The sequence below is a fragment of the Rattus rattus genome, chromosome 2 (assembly GCF_011064425.1).
Source record: "Rattus rattus isolate New Zealand chromosome 2, Rrattus_CSIRO_v1, whole genome shotgun sequence".
Lineage (NCBI taxonomy): Eukaryota > Metazoa > Chordata > Mammalia > Rodentia > Muridae > Rattus > Rattus rattus.
Window position 1 is genome coordinate 32,507,921 of NC_046155.1, and position 20,801 is coordinate 32,528,721.

Sequence of the window (20,801 nt, forward strand, 5' to 3'; positions counted from 1 at the left end):
AATTCCCTGCCTCTGTCTCTTGAGTACTGAGTTTACAGGCCTGAACAAACAGGCCTTCTCACTTGCCTTTATGCTACACACTTTTATTAACATTTCTTTATGGAAGAATTATGAAACCAAGTTGGCAGAAGAAGCCGTTGAGATGTTAGATAATTAGGATAAAGGGTGGAGGTAATTTTAGAGTTCTAGTTTGATGAAACAAACTCACCCCATGTGATAAGACTGGGGATTAAGGTGTTCTGAATCTCTATATATTCAGATTTAATTTTAGAAATTATGATCATGGATTATTCATCAGCCAAATAAAATGATAAATTACCTTCCTCTCCAGTCAACCCTATTACTTCATTTTCCCTGGCATGAATTTTAATGTAATTCAGAGCAGCTTTATTCTCAGAGGCATTAGCAATCCCTCTTCTTACCAGAGCCAACACCCCCACCAGAATTCTCATCTTTATTATAAACTCCAAACCATCAATAAAAACTAATCAGTAAGGCTGGGTCTGTGTCTCAGAGGCAGAGCACTTGTCTAACACGGAAAAGGCACTGAGCTCAATGCAACCAAAAGAGCAAAACATCAACAAATATTTAGAAGAGGAAAACATGCATGTGGATTTTCAATTAGTCTGTGATCATCAAAAGGAGAAAATAATATCCTGTGCACAGATAAGGCAGGATTGGGTATTTTAAATACGTGACGTTAAAATGGGAACGATCTTTGCACTTAGAAGGCAATAAGTCATGTTAACCGTTGCCGACTTTTTCTTCAAAGAGGTATTTTCTTCTAAGGGAGAAGTGGGCACCTGGACTCAATGAGGGGTGTTGTGAATGCTGGGAAAATTGTGCCAATAAGATGCACATCTGTCATGGAAGATTTGAAATCAAAATATGCCGTCGTTCTTATTGGAACCTTAAGTGCATTTCATGTACTAGTCACTGGAAACTATGTAATGCCCGAGGTGGATTCTGTTAGGCACAGCAGACACAGACATGAGCAGCGTGGAGGAAGTCTCCTCTGTGGTGTTTACAGTCCGAGGGATGAGATACAATAGCGACTCCATACAATGCAACTAGCAACTTGTTCATTCATCTGTTGACAACTACTCATTGAGGTTTTATCACGTGTCAGACATTGCTCTAGACATTTTCAATGTAGCGACACCTGAAACTAGTAAGAACTTTTCTCTTCCTTGTATCTACTTGTGATAAGGGCTACGGAGTTAAAATGCAGGTTGCCAAGGGAATTTACACAACACACGCCCTATAGCTAGTCTAAAAACTTCTGAAATACCTTTGAAATGGGCTGGGAAGCTGACCCTTGTGTAGCGATATGTTTAGTAAAGCCTTCATGTCTGGCTTTGAGTGAAATGTTTCAGCAAAGCTTTTGCTGTGTTTGGGTCAATCAGTAGAGGCTGGGAAATTTGTTTTGACACTGTTTGAACCTTGAAGAAATGTTGCCTCTCCAGAGAGTCTGCGCTTGGTGCTACACCAGAGCTTGCAGCCACACTAATCTTGGTTCTAAGCCGCTTCTGGCAAACCTGGAGTTCTTACTTTTGATTATGGCTAACCATGGTCAGAAGGGACTGAGATTTGGGTGGGTCGTCTGCTCTCATGACCAGCCAAGGGCAAGATAAGTTTGGTACCCGGACCCTTTCCCAATTAACCTTGTAGAATGTTTGTATAAAGTGACTGGAATGGGTGTCAGTCTTCCCCATGAGACTGTACCCCTCTGCTCCTTCAGAAAAGGACGGCTTAGCATCTTGTTGAGCATCTCTCTTGACTGTGGCACCTATGACCAACATCAATCAATACCCTGTGCTTTCTGAGTGCTTTCTGAGTGCCCTTCAGAGTGTGTTCAGGCTGTGCTCGGTTAGAAAGCCTGAGACTGACGAGAGAGGACTTTACTTTTTGGGTGATGACTCTTAACTTTGCATTTTCCTCTAATGTGTATGTAACCTACCATCAGACAAGGGACACTTGGCCACTTAAAACTGTCTATACTTGAACTGAGCCCCATGAGAAAACATGTCAATCCTGCATGTTTGCGGGGATAACTTGGCTTGGAGAGACTTCTAGCACTTCCAGAGTAGGTGACAAGAGCTCACTGCACAGACCTTATCACCTGCGAGTGTGCATCCAAAGGTCGAATTTTCGAGTAGCAACTACACTTCCTGGGATGTTTTCAGAAAGACTACCTGTGTATCTCGATTGTTCTGACTTTCTCCTGTGTTTGTCAGATAAGAAAGCACTTTTATATTTGTGTAAGTGGGATATATGCCTCGTGATCTATACTCTTAAATATACTGTCAAAATTCAGTGTTTGTATAGCGCGCGCGCGTGCACACACACACACACACACACACACACACACACACACGCACACTGTAAAGACACCTAAGCATATGACTCCCTTTTGAGATGTCACTTTTTTTCTTCAGCCTCCCATTACTTTTGCCTTGGGAGATAAATGCCCCTTATTAAATCTGCACCATATACTATTACTTATCTCGACTTCAAAAACGTCCCTAAGTTTGCTTTACTCTGACTCATCTAAATCTCTTCTCTGGGATGCAGTCAGTCATCTGACTTTGTCTGAGTGGAAGTTAGTAAGTGGTAAATCCCTCAGGACGCCTGTGGCAGTACTGGCTTTCTTTCCCCTCCACCACTGACAAGAGCAGGCTCATATGTGCAAGGAATCCACAGGAGTCTTTACAGATGATCTGAGGGAAATTGGAAACTAATTATAACCAACAGTGACCTTACCCGTCTTCTAACTAGGACGCTGCAATACAAATAACATCCACTAGGTGGCGGACAAACATTCGACAGTTCTCACAGTTCTGAGGGCTGAGAAGTCTAAGATCCAGAAGTGCACAGATTAGGTGACTGGCGCTCTCTCCTTCCTCCTAACAGCTTCTTTCTACTCTAGCTTTACATGGCAGAAGATACACGGTGTCTCCTTTGGGTCTTTTCTATAAGGACACTAACCCCGTTTATCCGGGCTCTGTGCCCTGTTCCAATTTCTCAAAGCCATACTTCAATCATCTTGGTTAAGGTTTCAAAGTATGTGCTTAGGAGACAAAACACTCAAGAGCATAGGACCACGATCAAGTCTCACTCGGGCTGTAAAGTCAATACGTGGCAGATACATTAGTTTGAGTTTGTCTAGAGTGAACATTCAGGAAGGAGTTGTGAGCAGAAAATTTATTTTTAGGTAATCCAAAAAAAAAAAAAAAAAATCACAGCTGAGAGACTGGAAGGTGGAAATGGGAAAGGGATGTATGGGGACAGCTGAGCTGGTTGCCATTGTGAGTGACCAGGACTTTCAACAGTGTCTTGTCTCTGTGTGGAACTGCCTGGAACAACCCACGGACAGGAGGCCTGGCGTGCTTGCTCAGTGAGCCTATTTCCTTATTGTCTGTCGTCTTCAAAGGTGTCAACACCCACATAACCTAATGCCAACTTCCAGATTTCAGAAAAAGCCTTGAACAGAAGAGAGTGACACCAAGGGGTGTGCTTGAAGTTGGACAGTGCCCTGTGCACAGACTTGGCCACCATTGCTGGGGATCGTGTCACAAGGCACATGCTCGAGGTAGGACAGTGCTGCATGCATGGGCTTGTTCACCACACTGTCATAAAAGCTGACAGCTGTGGACTGTGTCACAACGTACCAGAAGAATATGGTGCACCGAGACAGGATCTATGTTTCTCTTTTCCAAGGCATGGAATGCCCTGATTCCTTTTCATGGGACATAGCACACAAATGGGCCATTTTTAAAAGTCCTGTTTAATGGATGGGACATTTGAGGATGTGTTACAAATGAAGAGACAGACCAACTTTTTAAACACTAACTTTTTAATATTTTTAAACATTTTGTAAGAATATAAAACACTCTGAGAGGACCAATTTGACTATAATATTCTGATTGTTCTGTGGGTGTTCTCTCTGGCTCTTAGAGGAAGATGACCATTAAGAAAACTAGAATAGTGCATTAAGCTTGACGGTGGTGATGGCTTTACTGACCACTTATGTGCCAGGTACTGTTCTGAACTCCTGACTTGTCCTAATGCAGGCATGAGGCATCGGTTCTGAGAATATCTGAGTCTGAGGGGAGCCTGGAGTGGCCTCTTGTGGTTGCCCGGAACAGTAGTTAGCTGAGCTGAATGGATCCTGGAGCTTCATGCAGAGAGAATACACATCCTGCTTGCTGCCTGCAGTCTGGGGATGGCAGAGTAACTCACTACTCCGGTCTCACCTGACTGGACTGAGAGAAGAGCAGAGCACAGCACGGTCTTGGCGTGCCTCACTTGGGAGCTCTCAGTATCCAAAAGGAGAATACCTCAACGTCAATTCTCACGGACAGCTAACAACTTCAAACAGAGCTCTCAGATGATGACTCTGGTGGTAAAGGAAAAACGCAGGACACATTAATTGAAAAGCGATGAGAGTGTTCAAGTATATAGAGTTGGACAGCATAAAACAATCCCAGAAACTTAAAGCTTGTGGGCTTTTTTAAGGTTCTACATTTTATTACTGAGCAAACCACACCCCCAGTTTAGACATGACCAATCTCCAGGTTGACAGTGTTGAGCTCCTTGGTAGGACTGACTGGTGACCATGATTCATTTAAACCCTCAGCCTTGCCTCATCGTGAATCCTTTCAGACCTAGCTTCTTTCTCCTCCAGTGCCTTCTCTTGGAGTTGTTCCCGATTTTATTACCAGTTTTCCTTGGAATCCACTGAGAAATGGGATGATTTTGCTTTTATTTCTTGGTCAGGAATCACTTGATTCTTATGAGACAGCATGGCTAAAATCAGGTATAGGGTACAGGATGATGAGGCAAAGGAGAAGAGGACCAGAATCTTAAAACCTAATTTCAAATTTCAAAATAGAGTAGAAAAGTCGAAGTAAAAACAACAGAGTGGGAAATTAATTATCTAAAAGATCAATGAAGACAATACCTTAGTACATAGCCATAATAAAAAAAACAAAAAACAAAAAACAAAAAAACAGTGAATGAAAAGTGACCAAACAAGAAGGGTAAATTGTAGGATGGTGTCACAGGTGAGGGGCAGGTACAGGATAGAAGGAGGCCTGTCATTGGAGGAGAAGGAAGGATGGGCGGGAGAGAAGTTTGAAGGAAGAGGAGGAGACTGGAACGGAAAGGAGGAGACAGGAGGGAGAGGAGAGAAGCCGTGGCAGAACAACATGGAAGGTGACGTTAAGATTCCACTCTGTGTGTCTACAGGTTATTATTAATGTTCTCAAGGGATGGATGGTACTGGGCTTTGTATGTTTAAGTGGGCAATTATATCTCACAATTGGATCTAAGATTATTGTGTTGTGTGGTTTTTGTTTTTTGTTTTTTTTTTTTCCAGAGCTGGGGACCGAACCCAGGGCCTTGCGCTTCCTAGGCAAGCGCTCTACCACTGAGCTAAATCCCCAACCCCGTGTTCTTTTATGTGAGGGTTTGAGTGTAGGAAAGTGTGCGGCTGGGCTGTGTTTCCACCAAGATATCTAGCAGATATCTTGGAGCACCACAGTGCAGACCTAGTGGGGTAAAAGACCAACACTATTCTTTTTTATTTTTATATTTTTACAACAACAGTAGATTAGCAGAATTCATGTGCTTGTTTATATACATACAAACACTTAAAATTAGGATCCACATTTGAGAAAACCATGTAATTTTTGTCTGAGACAGAAAAGCCAAAGAATAAAAACCTATAGACCCAGTAAACAGAAGCAGGAAGTAGGCAGGAGTAGCCATTATTATACTTGACAAAGTAGACTTCAGTAAAATGAAGCAGAGGAAATAAAGAAGGCCAGTATATTTAATAAAGGGAATAGTTCATCAATAACATATAACAATGAATAAATAGGGGTAGATAGATAGATAGAAAGAAAGAAAGAAAGAGAAAAAGAAAGAAAGAAAGAAAGAAAAACAGTGAGTGGCTTACATAACTGATTCCTCCAAATAAAAAAAAAGTCAATTTTCCAGACAAAAAATTGAGCAAAAAACTTGCGACTTCAACTGCATGATAAATCAAATGGGTTTAACAGACGTCAACAGAATACTGCACCCAAAGGCTTTAGGACAAATATTCTATTCAGCAGACCACGCAACTATCTCCAGAGGAGACTGCATTCTGGGCCGCAGGGGAAGTTTGTTTTGCTATTTGGGATAAGATCTCACCTCGGCTGGCACTGAACTCCTAGTCCTTTTAGTGAGCCTCCTAAGTGTGCCTCCTTGCCTAGCTAGTTTGGGAGTTTTGAACTAGGCTTTTGACAATTCCCTCATGAGGACTCTCTCTCTTCTTTCGGTCTCTCATCAATGGGCTTCCTTCCCCACTGTATAGCTTACGGCTATATAGTAGCACGGAAGGCACTAGAGATAGGAAACAGATTCCTCTATAGAGAAGAATAGGAAAAGAGTCTTTTGCTCACTCTACTGTAAAAGGCGTCGGGATGGGTACTAACTAGAGTACTGTCTGTGCAAGTCTGAAAACATAAACCGGGATTGAAATAGTTTCCTGTGTACTTACTATCAGAAATGGAAGAAAACTGGAACAGCAAGAGAGGCTCTATGAACACATTGATAGAGAGCAATAGATTCTGAGATGACTGCCGAGCCGCTGAGAAAATAATGGAAACATCATAAAGCCTTCTAGAATGGAATAAAAATGAAAACAACTTACCACAACTTTGGGGATGAGATCTAACAGGGGAGTGCAGAGGCTTGAGGCCCAACATCAACAGGCATTTCTAACTGACTGGCAAACCTCCTGGTCTTAGCAACACAACAAAAAGTCAAATCCCAAACTACTAAAGAAAAAAACAAACTATGCAAAGAACTTTTTAAAAAGTCAAGGCAGAAATCAATGGCATGGAAACGGAAAGAACAATACAAAGAAATCAGTCAATGAAGCAATGGCTCTTTGATAAGATAAACGGGATTAACAAATCCAAGACAAACAGAGAATCCCAACTAACAAAATTCATGATGAAGTGGACAATAAATATTGTTGATATATAGGGGATCATCAAGGAATACTTTGAGAACCATAATCCATAACTGAGAACATATAGGTGAAATGGCAACATGTCTGCACCTGTATTACCAACCAATATTAAAGCTTTGGTTGTAAACAACATCAACAGATCTATAATAGGCAACGAGATTGAATCTCCCTAGTAGAAAGTGTCCAGGATGGTATGGAATCACTGCTTTGTTCTACCACAGCTTTAAAGATGAGCTGTCCCAATGTTCCCCATGTTTCATAGATCGGAGGGGAAGTGACGCCACCAACTCATCTGTGACCCCAGTGCAGTAACTCAGATGCTGCTCTGGCTTGCTTTCCTTTGCTGTGGTAAAGCACTCATTTCAGCTTACAGATTTAAGTCCATCACTGGAGGCCAGGCAGGAACTGAAGACAGGAACCGACAGGCAGGAACTGAAGCAGAAGCCACAGAAAAACACTGATTACTGGCTGGCTCTCTTTGGCTTGCTCAGGCAGCTTTCTCGAACCACCCAGGACTACATACCCAGGACTGTGGGAAAAAATCCTAAAACTTATATGGAAGCACAAAAGACTCTGAATGGGTGTAGTAATCCTAAGAACCAGAAAACAGTCCTGGAGATACTACAGAATCCGATTTAAACTACAGTAAAAAGCCATACTAACAGAAGGAGCACAGTACAAACCAGACAAATCGCGGTGTGATGTATCTACAGGACCTAGAAATAAGTTCATATAACCAAAGCAACCTAACCTTGGACAAAGAACAGACTATACTGGGAAAATCCGATAGATAGCCACATATAAAGGAATGAAACTAGGCCTGTACTTCTCAGTCTGAAAACAAAACAAAATAGGTTAAAGTCATCAAGACTTAAAAGTTTAAATTTATTAGAGGAAAACACTTCAAGATACAGGCAATAGCCCAAGAAATAATAGCAGGACTTGACAGATGGTCCTGTATGAAATTAACATACGTCTACACAGCAAAGCAAAAAATAATCCAGTGTGAAGAGACAATATATAAACACAGAGAACATCTTTGTCATACACTTGACAGAGAATTAAATCTAGAACTTATAAAGGACTCAAAAAATTAGATGGGAAAAATCTGGGCTGTAAAAGATGGCTCAGAGGTTGAGCATGGACTCCTCTTCCAGAGCCCTGGGCATGAGCCTCAGATGATACACGATAGCTCAGGACCACTGGTAAATCCACTGCCAGGGTACCCAACGGCTTCTTCTGGCTCTGTGGGCACCAAACATGCAGACAATGCGCGTGTGTGTGTGTGTGTGTGTGTGTGTGTGTGTGTGCGTGTGTGTGTGTGTGTGTATCCAGACGAAGCACCCATACACAAAAACAAGAAATTTTAATTTAAATGTCAAAAAGCAAACCATCAGTTCAGGAAATGGACAAATGAATTGCATAGGCAAAAGAAAAAAAAATACAATTAGGTGGCAAACATGAAGAATGTTGGACATCTTTAGCCACCAGAGAAATGCAAGTTTCATCGTCGCTGAGATTCTATCTTACCTTCTGTCACTGTCAAGCAAACAGATGACAGGTAGTGAATGCTGAGCAAAGGTAACAGTCATACACCGAGGGTAGAAATATAAACGGTCCCAGCCACTGTGGAAGTCAGCTGGAGGTTCCTCAAAACTACTAAAACTAGGACTCCCGTGGGGTCCAGACTGCCCACTCTTGGGGCCCTGGAGGCAGCAAACATCTGAGATACCTGGGCGTCCATGTTTACTGCAGTAGATCACGACTGGAATCGGCCTCAGCTGCATCCCACCAGGTTGTGTGACTTATTATAGGGAATACGGGCCAGGCTTGTGGAAACTCACAAACTAAAGTTGATTCAAGAAGAAAGCAATCCTGACAGACCAGTTTCAAGAATGGAGACTGAATCTCAATCAAAAACTGCCCCACACACATCTACCACAAGGTGACTTCATTGGTGACTTCCATCAATCATTTACAGATAATCAGCACTTTGCCTCCACAAACACATGCTGCTCACGGCGTTCTCTCGTAGTCACTTTATGTGGTTTGTTAGCTCATTGTTGAAACCAGCATCACCCCAGAGACAAAGAGGAACAAGTACATTAGAACTATGGACCAACAGCCCTTGGGAATTAAGTGCAAACTTTCTCATCAAGAGACTAGGAAGTAAGACAGCACCACAGGAAAGAGAGTGTGTACTGTTGTTATTCACTGAACTTTAAGGAAGACTTTTAAGAGCGGTTCATACATTAAAAAGTCATAATACACCGCCTTGTTAAAAAGGATTTTTTTTAAGCCATAACAAGATGAGCATTCATTTTTGGTTGTTTTGGATCTCACTACTAGCCTTGGTTGGCCTGAAACTCATAATGTAGACAAGGCTGGCCCTTGGGCTCATAGAAATCTTCCTGCCTCTGCTTCCTGAATATTGGGATTAAAGGCCTTATGTGTTACGAGGCCTGGTGTGACAACTTAATTTGAAGTGAGGAAAAGTGTAAACAGATATTCTCTGAGAATGAGGTGAGTAAACACATGAAAAGATGCTAATCGAAACCCCAAAGAGGCAACACTTTGTTAGGAAGAGAAAAACAGAAGTCACCAGTGCTAATGACACTCAGCCAGCGTGAAGGTCTGGTGCTTTAATGTATAAAGCAGCGCCTTCAGCGTGAAGTACACTTGGCCATTTCTTAAGAAGTAAAATACAGAATTACCTTATCACCAATAATTCCTTTCATAGGCTACACTTCCAAAGAATTGGAAGCAGTGGCTGGAACAGAGGCTTGTATTCAAATGTCCATACCTCACATTTCACAATGTTTGAAAGGAGAAGCATCCACGTGTATCCATCAACAGAGAAATGAACAGACAAGATGTGGCATACATATGCAAGGAACACTACTCAGCTATAAAAAGAATGAAGAATGCTGTGGCACACAGATTAGCTGCAAACACTGTGCCTGGTGCAGTAGCCCGGGCACAGGAGGATAGGGTACCACTTATACAAAATGCCTACAAGAGGCAACTTGGCTGAGGTAAGATCACATTAGGCCTGGGGTTGGGGAGAGGAGGCTCAGATGAGAGGTGACCAGTATTCTGGAATTAAGGCCTTCCTGACTCTCAATGCTTAGAATATCGGCCACAGTGGAGTTTCTGCCCTTAGACCAAATCCAGGGGATAAAGTAACTGTTCTTGACCTGTGCAGTAACTTGTGTTCTCAGGATTAAACAAAACGTTAGATAAAGCATTGGACAGCTTCGTGGCTGTTACAGATAATGCCGTGGTGCAGACTAGAGGCATCTTGTCAGGAAGACAAGGTGGCAAGCAGGAGATAAATACATGCTCAGGTTAGCTGTTGCCAAGAGCTGTAAACAAGATCGTAGTTCCCTATCCTGGGCATGGGAATAACATCTTTACGAAGAAACCAAAGGCTAAACACACGTGTATTAAAACAACACCCCTCGTTACTTCATTTATTCAAGGTCTTGCTGTGTGGCTACAGGGAGATTCTAAAACTCAAAATAGCTGCGGGCAAAGATGGGAGGGCAGATTTCCAGTCATCCGGTTTCTGCCGGCCCTTTCTGAGAAGCTTCAGCTGCTCCCTTCCTGACTCAGGTTTGGGGATTTAGAAACTAATAACGAAGCCTTCAGGAAAGGGCGGCTTCTTTCTGTCCTGTTCAGGGAAGAAAGGGAGAGCGCTGAACAGGGGCCAGCACCAACGGTTATTGTCCACGACCTGGAACTCGCTGGGGTTACAGCGTTCTGGTGCTCTTATTATTTCTTTTATGGAGATCTACTTTACTCCCATAATAAAACATTAGATTACACCTAAGGATAGAAACAATAAAAAGAATGTGTTTAAAAGGGAAATTGCTCTTCTAATTTTTTTCAGTCTGTCAAGCCTGTCTGCTGTTGGGCAGAGTTCTTAAACTGTTGTAAAACATTTGCGAGTTGGCTAAAGGTTAATGTCTCCAGTCACTACGGTCTTTGAAAGCTCTCCTGGACATCACGTGCAGTATGAGGCAATGGACGTCTATGGAACATCTGCTTTAAGGCTTGGGTGCTGGGTGTCTGGTCTCTCTGGTTCCTTGCATCATCCTCTTTCCCTTTAACGTCAGCAATGTCTTTCTGAAAATGGTTTCTTCCACTTGGAACAGTGCTCTCCATCTAGCCCTGTGCATTTTCTTACGAATGTCAGTTTCATTCTTTGTTCTGTTTAATATTTATCAAAAGTTTTTGTATCAATTATAACATTCTCTTTTTCTGTTGTGCTTGTTTTGTTTTGTTTTTCAGAGACAGGGTCTCTCTGTGTAGCCCTGGGCTGTCCTGTAGACTAGGCTGGCCTTGAACTCAGAGATCCACCTGCCTCTGCCTCCTGAGTGCTGGGATTAAAGGCAAGGGCCACAGTTACAATGTTCTTATAAAGACATGTAAACCACAAGCAGTTATTAAGGAAACCATCTTGATCAAATATTAAGGAATTTTCCAAATTGGATTTCTACAAGGCTCAAAGGAGGCTCAGCAGTTTAGAGCAGTCGTTGCCCTTGAGGAGGCCTTGGGATTGATTCCCAGCACCCACATGGTTATAACCATCTGCAACTCCAGTTCCAGAGGATCCAACACCCTCTCCTGACCTCAGCAGGCGCCAGGCACGCACGTGGTGCACCTACATACATGCTGGAAAAACATTTATACCCATAAGATAGATAAATCTTTCTTATGGGTATAAATCGAAGAGGAGAGGGAGAGGAGAGGAGAGGGAGGAGAGAGGGAGAGGGGAGAGGGAGAGAGAGAGAGAGAGAGAGAGAGAGAACACGACACTATCAGAGAGTGCTTAGATATTTACAGAAGAAGTGAAATCAGCTTTCTCACCTCAGGCCATCTTGTTATCAAACTGAGGAAAAGAATTGCAGCTAGAATCTTCCACTGTGCCATAACCACTGATCTCTCACTTGAGAGAAGAGCATGGATATTACTGCAAAGTGCCTTCCGCAATCCTCACGTGAGCCATGGCCCCCAGTCGATTGCTGTCCTAAGGATCTGGGCTGAAAGGGCGCCTGTTTGACTTTCATTTCTATCTCCTGCTTAGCTTTCACGGTTCTCCTTGCCTACAAAGGTGTCCTAACGCAGCTCATCTCCATTAGACGTCTCATTTTATCCACCTGCCTTCTAATCTTCCCTCTACCTCCCACACGCAAGAGACCCAGGATTATACACAGCCCGGAGGAAGTGGGGTTAGAATGTAACCGTGATTTCTGTTGCCCTTAATAAATGACTTCAGAAAAATCAAACAACACTTGAGAGGCATCCAGCAGGAAAGAAGGGAGAAGAGAAATAAGGAAAAGAAACACAGGGATGTTCCCGTTCCTCTGATTACATTCTGGAGCTGACGTAACGATATTTGTTGTGTAAGTTTAGGAGAGGCCTGCGAAGGCTGTTTTTACATTCACAGCATCTTACTAATGTTGTTCTGCAACATCGTGAGATAGGTGAGAATAGAAAACGAGTTAATCAAACTGCACACAAAAAATCCCAATGTTTCCATACTTTAGCTTCCCACACTCCTGTATTGGGATTTCTTTTGCTGTGACAAAACATCATGACCAAAAAGCAAGTCGGGGAGGAAACAGTTTATTCGGCCTACACTTCCAGATCATAGTCCAGGAAATTAGGACAGGAACTCAAGCAGGGCTGGGACCTGGTGGCAGGCGCTGACACGGAGGCCACGCAGGCGTGCTGCTACTGGCTTGCTTCCCACAGCTTGCTCAGCGTTCTAATAGAACCCGGAACTACCAGCCCAGAGTTGGCCCCACCCACCATGGTCTGGGCCCTCCCACATTGATCACTAACTGGAAAAATGCCTTACAGATGGATCTCATGGAGGCATTTCCTCAACTGAGGCTCCTTTCTGTGATGACTGTAGCCCGAGTGACGATGACACACAAACCCAGCCAGCACACTGCCCACTTCTCTTCTCGTTAATCATTCACACCCATACCTAACACACAAATAATCCACCCACCTTTTCACCAAAGAATTGCTGAGACGCTACCAAGGCAGAGTGAATGTCTTTTAACAGCCTCCTGTACCTAGGGAATGAGTGAACTTTTAGCAGCCCTGCCTTATCTCTTACAGTACAGAACCAGACGAGAGAGTCCAGGAAGACAGAAAAGGTAACGCAGGGGAGCAAAGGATAGTGTTTGTGGAGACATTATATTTGCTTTCACAGACAGGGACGTGTCCTGTCCAATAAGGTGGCTGTGACAATGTGTGTCAGTACACAGAGATCTTTATTGCCTTCTGGCTTAGGTACTGTTTAACATTCAATATCTACTAGTATATCAAAAACAGAAAACCAACTCGGTCCGAGCAAAATTCCTTCCTACTACAATAAACAATCAAAACAAAGCTAAAAGGGGAAAAAAATTGTTTCACATTGACCATGGAGTTTATAGAAACTGACATTCTCAGACTAAGTAAAAGAAAAAAACCTGTCTTCCTGATTGAGAGCTAACAAGATAGAAGAACCACTATCCAAATGACAAGTGGACATTAAGCAACTGTGCTAATGTCCCATGGCTTGAAAGGACTTTGTATCTTGGAAAACTAACCCTTCAGACAGAGGATACTAGTATAATCGTGACTATCTATTTTGTTTTAGGTTTTTCTTTTTATAGCAGGGTTTGGAGGCTCCTTATTTATCTCTGTGATGTGATACCAATTTATTTTAGGTAGAGAAGACTTCAGGAGGAAATTACATTGCCAAGCAGCAATGTTAACGTACACAGAACATCAAGAGAAAAGGACTGGCAAATGTGTAACAACTGTCTCATCTGCTCAATGGCAAGTAAAAAAATGATATACGAGGGGTTGGGGATTTAGCTCAGTGGTAGAGCGCTTGCCTAGCAAGCACAAGGCCCTGGGTTCGGTCCTCAGCTCCGGAAAAAAAACAAAAACGATATATGAAATGTTAGTGACTTAAATGTATCAGAATGTTGGTCTGTGTATAATTTAGAACCAAGAAAATTATTAACAACAATATCTTGGGACCAGTCAGGACACCGGGAATACAGCTTTGTCAATGCCTTCTAGCAGGGAGCAAAAGAGAATATAATTAGCATGTCCTCGCCATGTGTGTCCATAGTTTAGGGAAATTCTCTACGTCAGCTAAAGCACAGTTCTAACTAATTCAGTGTACCTCTGGGGTACGGGAGAACAAACTGCGGCTAATGTTTTTCAGCAAAGGTATCTTAGGGGCTGTAGCACTGGTCACCAGAACAGCCTGTATGGTCAGGGCTGAAGGAAATGCTATCGACACATGGCTCGCTCTAGCTGTGGTACTGTGGTGAACAGTGTGTAGACATTAAATCAAGCGCTGGGAAACGCAGGAAGGGGAGTGATACAACTGGCGGGCAGCAAGATAGCTGAGCAGTGGCTTTTCTGGCAACGGCATAAAGTCAGTTGCTTAATGCAGCTGTGAGATAACAGATAGCTATGAGAAGATGCCCATCTGTTGGTTTCCTTCACCAGGCGAGGAGTAGAAATAAGAAACTTTTACATTCTGCCCAGCAGAAATAACTGATAACAGTGTGGATATAGAACCCCCACACACAACTTTGTTAACTGTCCCACTTAACTCTCTGTCTCATGACATAGGTACTGTGCCTATGTGTGTGTGTGTGTGTGTGTGTGTGTGTGTACGTACGTATGTATGTATGTATGTGTACCACTTTAATAGATGAAAGAGAAGCAGAAGAGTTTAACTTGCTTAAGATCTCATAGAAAGTAATAAAGTTTGAGTTTGAAATAACCTACCATCAGATACCTATGTATTACAGTCCCTTAATAAGCATAACACCCAACTTGAGATCCACCACATGGGAGAGAGCCAACCTCTGACACCATTAATGATTCTCTATTGTGCTTGCAGACATAAGCCTACCTTAACTGTCCTCTGAGAAGCTTCCTCACAGTAGCTGATGGAAACAGATATCCACACCCAAGCATTAGGGAGTCTTGTGGAAGAGTTGGGGGAAGGATTGAAGGAGCCAAAGGGGTCAGGGACACCACAAGAAGACCCACAAGCCAACTAGCTTGGGACCATTGGTTAGTTGAACCTTCAGAGACTGAACCACCAACCAAAGATCATGAAGTGACTAAACCTAGGCCCTCTACACATTTGCAGCAGATGTGCAGCATGCTCTCCTAACAATTGGAGCTGGGGACAGCCTCTGACTGGAACTCTGTTGCCTGCTTGTGGATCCCTTTCCCTTAGCTGGGCTGCTTTGTCAGGCCTCATCGAGAGAGGATGCCCCTTAGTCCTGATGTGACTTGCCTTGCCAGGGTGGTTGGTTTGGGGCAGGGGAGGGAGCAATGGGGTAAGGGGGTGGGAGGACAGGACTCTGAGGAGAGGAGGGGAGGGGGCTGTGATTGGGATGTAAAGCAAAATGAGTTGACTAATTAATTCATGAAAGAAAAGCAAAGCAAATGGCCATCACTAAGATACAATATGTGGTACTATGTAACGTTCTAATTGCAGCCTACTCCTTGGTATAGTGGGTTGAAAAAGTTCACCTTCAGGACTAATGCACAGCACTAAGTTAAGCTTTCCTCTCACTCTGCACTGTAGCAGCTAGTTTTCACTTATGGCTAACATAATACAATTACTACAAGTCCAAGTCTTCTAGTCTTAGATTCTCAGAGCTGACCAATCAACTTTTGTTTTCCCCCATTTCTTTTAGTTACAAATCCTTTCCCACTCTTTTGTTTCTGTCAATTACACATTCAAGCCAGTCAAGTTCAATGTTCCAGTTACACATTCCAAGCCTCCACTCCCATCTCTCCCTCTGTTAGAGAATCTTGCCTCCAATGTTACTGAAGCAACTGGCCATGAGGTGTGGGTCCCTCGAACTCCCTACTCTACAATGCCTACACCTTTGGACACCCACCCATCTCTCCCAGCTTCACCCAGGAGATGAGTTTTCTCCTGGTGCAAGTGGAGGGTTCTATTCCCCTCCATCTCTTCAGACACCTTGGCGCACTGCTTTCCACTGTCTCTTGTTATGGCCGATTGGTCGGCGTACTGCTGTGGCTTCCACAGCCTCCTAGGAAGGGGAATGACTCACTTATGATCTCACAGAGGGCAGCCATGCTTCGTACCACGTGTACTCTACCTGATTACAGATCAGATGAGGGACAGCCAACTCACACCCTGGTCAGAGGATTATGTCCTGGCCTGACAAAGCATAGCAGAGTTCCTCATCCTACCAAGTCTCACTGCGCTAAGAACTAACAGCCTACTATATGAGACATGGGTGTGTTTTTATTATTAAATATGTTTTACAGCCATCTCTGTGACCTAGCTTGTGGAAAGACCATTTACTTTAATGTTCAGTGTAAATAAATAAATATATGCTATATAATTGCTGGAGAGCTCAGTGTAGGAATAACAACCTCAAACATTACTACTAATAAAACATAAACTTATAGTACCCACTTGCATGGGTTCAAATATCTCTGTCAAAAACCCCACAGTGTAGCTTCTAAGGTTCCCAAGTTTTCAGATAAGGAAGCAAATGCCTAGAGAGTTCAGATAACTTATCAATGTCCTGCGTCAGTGAGTCACAGAGTTCGGACTCTGCATCCGAGCTTGTGGATTCTGTGTCCTCTTTAGAAGTTATCTAGCCTTTCCCTTCTCAAAAAGGCCATGGCTCACTTTAACCCTTGTCAGATTAACAAAACATCAAAAGGATGGGGATTGGCTTCCCCTAAGTATATGAATAGAGTAAACAGAGTAAATGTAACAGGTATCCAGAAGGAAAACAATATTCAGTTAGGAACAACTTTAGTGTACATTTGTGCATATCCTAGGTTTTATATGTAGTCATAGCTGGGTCACTAAAGATTGCTTAATTAGGAAAGTTGAATGGTGGCTTTGGAAGGCTTGGGGGCTGCTGAGGATGCAAAAGTTGAGCATGCAGAGTAAGTGAGCCTTTCTTTCCAAGGTGATCATTGTTGAACAGATGTGTTAGACAAACCTGTTTTCCCTGGTACAAACACTTGATGGGTGGGCATCAAGTAACACCTGGCAGAGGATTAATATCCTGAATATACAAAGAACTCAGAAAACTAAACAAGAAAACAACTGAATCCAAAAAATGGCTAGGATACTCTATGGCTCTTGTGAGGAGTATGATCAGCCCAAGTAGCATAACTTCATGTAAGATATTTACATGTATATACACGTGTATTACATATAAATTGCATATAATTTTAGGTAGATGGGAAATAATATGACTCCTGGAGATTTTATGAAACATCCTTAATTGTATTTGTTCTTTCTTCACCCCCTCCTCTTGACTTCTCTCCCCCTCCCCTATAAAAGCCCCATTTTCAGATTTTTGTTTCCCATTTCCTGTTTCTGTTTCAATTTCCTGTATCCTGCTACCCCTGACACCCAGAAATAGGCATGGAAAATCTCCATTTGAGTTGTTGGTCAGTGTAGTCCAAGTGACCTCCAAAATAATATATAGGCTATTGCTGTTACCCTTGGTTGGTTCTCAGAGTTGAAGACACTACACACTTTGGATACAAGACTCAGAAGACTTCTTCAGTCTAGCTTCCACAGTCCAGTAAGTACTATTTAAGACGCCAATAGAAGGATGCAATAAATGATTCTATCCAGCTGTGATGCCTATGAAACAACACTTACCCAGCTTGGCAAGCTATCCTTATAGGTGCAGTAGTGGAACTAATATCTTGGTGATAGCCCTAGCTGTCTAAATGGGCTTAAGGCACACTCAACAAGGAGAGAAACATGCCTGGTAATAGAAACCTAGCCAAGAACTCTACTTGGGGCTAGCAAAGAGGTCATGGAACTTAGAGGGAAACCCACTACCATTACTTCACTAGACCTAGCTAATTCCTAATAATTCCCAACTGCACTCTAGAACTTACACCCATAGATAAAGTGTAGCTTTCACCCCTACATAAAAGAAGCTTCGCTTTGCAGCAAACAGAGACCATTACAGAAAACTACAACTGGTATTAGTTCTGAGATCAACTGATCAAGGGAAGTCCCAAAGGATTTATCTACTATACAACTTCTGTACCTAAAGCTCAGAGAGTGTTGCAGAAGAGGTGAACAGAAAGACTATTAGGAGACAGATGGCCAGGAAGACTGCAGTAAGACTCTGTCTCCCAGAAATAGCAGAAGGCTACACCTATGATACTCAACAATATGGCTGCCTGAACAGTGACAACACCGATAAGCATGCGAACACAGAAGGTGATCTCCTAGAGTCTCACCACTAGACAAAGCAACCAATGACTGCTGAGTCAGTCTCTCCTTGCATTGAACCCTCTCCCACCCAATTGCTTATCTAATACAAAAAATTGTCTGCCTGAAATCATATATACACAAGCAACACTAAGTGGGCTCAACAGGTTGTGTTTATATATTTATGCACACATATATGTGTGTATATATATGTGTGTGTGTATATATATATATTTGTATGTATAAAGAAAAAGAGGGCATACATTTTACAGGGTCTTATAGAAGACTTGGGAGGAGTTGGAGGAGGAAAGGGGGAAGTGATATAATTATATTCTAATTAAAAATGGGGATGGGAAGGCCAAGCAAGGGTCCTCAAAAGAAATAAAAATGGCCAATGAATATTTCCAAAAGTCTTCAACATCCTTGGTGACCAGAGAATGCAAATGAAAACTACTTTGAGATTCCATCCAAGTATGACTATCATCAAGAAAATAAATGACAAGAAATGCTAGCAAGGGTGAAGAAAAAAAAAGGGATCCGTGTTAGGGTTGGTTGGAGTGTAAACTGGTGTAGCCGTTATACAAGTCAGCATTTCCCAAAAAGCTGCAGAACAGAACTACTGTATATCGCAGCTATGCCACTCAGGTATACGCCCAGAGGAGTCTCCATCCTACCACAGAGACGCTTGCTCAGCCATTCTTATTGCAGCTCTAGTCACAACCACAAGGGCATGAAATCACCCTAGATGGCCATCAACCGATGAATAGCAACAGTACATATACACTGTGGGATTTTACTCACCCGTGTAGAAAACTGCAATTTTCAGAAAAACTGCTACAACTGGAAAACATTTAGGTAACCCAGGCTTAAAAAAAAAAAGCAAACACCTCACATTCTCTCTCATGCTTGGATTTTAGTTTCTGAATTTTTTGTGTGTGTGTGTGTGTGTGTGTGTGTGTGTGTGTGTGTGTGTGTGTGTGTGTGTAGACTCTAGGAAACTAAAAAGGGGGCCCAGGAGGAACAAAGAACACTTTATAAGGGTGAGGAGTAGGTAAGGTTCTAGAACAAGTTGAATACGGAAGGAGGAACGCTGGAAAAGGGTGTAAGTGGGGTATCCAAGCTGGGAGATGAAGAAAGGACAGGGCGGGAGGAGGTACAGACAAAACTAAGTATGTAGGAAAATGCCACAAGGAAGCCTACTGCTTTGTAAAAACTATCAAATTACAACAATTGGGAAAAAAAAGTATCATTGAAAAAAAGCAAATAACTTAACAAGCACTTTAGCCTATAAAGTGTAAGGCTTAAAATTCAATAACTACTAATTTAAGTAGCCTTCTATGAAAAGTAAGGCTGACTGTGAATTTTTAGTCATTTAAGATTACAAAATGACATAACAAAAAATTAAAAAACACTTGTCTTAGAATCCCCTTACCCTTGTGCCTTAAATTTTCAGCATTCAAGTTGGAATCTACTCTTGATTTTATAACATTTTCTTCTTGGTCAGTACTTAACAGTACAATTTTCTGACCTAGAGAGATGCTTAAATAAAAGGTTAAAAGATGGTAACAGTGGTTTTATGGGAAAGATCCACTGGCAAAATGTGGTCCAAAACCCCTTGGGTTTGGGTCTTATGATTTAAGACTTCTTTGTTCAATTGGCATATAGACTGGGGTTTTGGTAGGAAAAAAAAAAAACCAAACAAACAAACAAGGTATTTAGATTCTTATTTTGGAGTCCAAGATTCCGAGCTATGTGTCCTGACAGACACTCAACTGTTGGGGCTGGAGAACTGGCTTAATGGCTGTTTAATGATTTTGAGAAGGACCCCAGTTAAGTTCACAGTACCCACATGACAGCTCATAACAGCCTATACCTCCAGTTCTAGGGACTCCCAACGCTTTATTCTAGCTTTCATGGGCTTCTGCTCCCAAATGTTGTACATATGGTCATGCTAGTTCATACATACACATTTTAGAAATCTTAAAAACTCAACTGATTTGCACATCTAACTACATAGGAGAATACGGGTGTTTCCTCCATACAGTGATGAGCTCATACTTAATAATGGAGTGCATCTTTTAGGCCATGATTCACTGTCCCCAAATTATAAGGACGGCTGTTTCTACTCTCTAAATGGCCTTAGGCATAAACAAGCACACGATTTTGAGGTGTTGTGTCAGCTCTAGTCTACATTAAAATCATACTAAAGCTCAGTATTTAAATTTCTGAAGAAGCCCTTTTCCAAATTCATGCTCTGAGGTGTCCTGTTTAATTTTTAAACTCTAACAAGGAGGGGGCGGGGGATGTGCTTCCGGAGGTATCTTGTAAACAAAAGCCATAGATGTCTTTTCTGGAGTGGTCTTGCAACTGATCGTTCTGGGGTCACATTTTGAAAACACCCAGTCAAGGACAAGACAAAAGCCATCTCCTAAAGGTTCTCTTTTGGTAGAACCCGGACTACCTATTTAAAAAAAAAAAATTGGTGTTGTCTCCTTTACT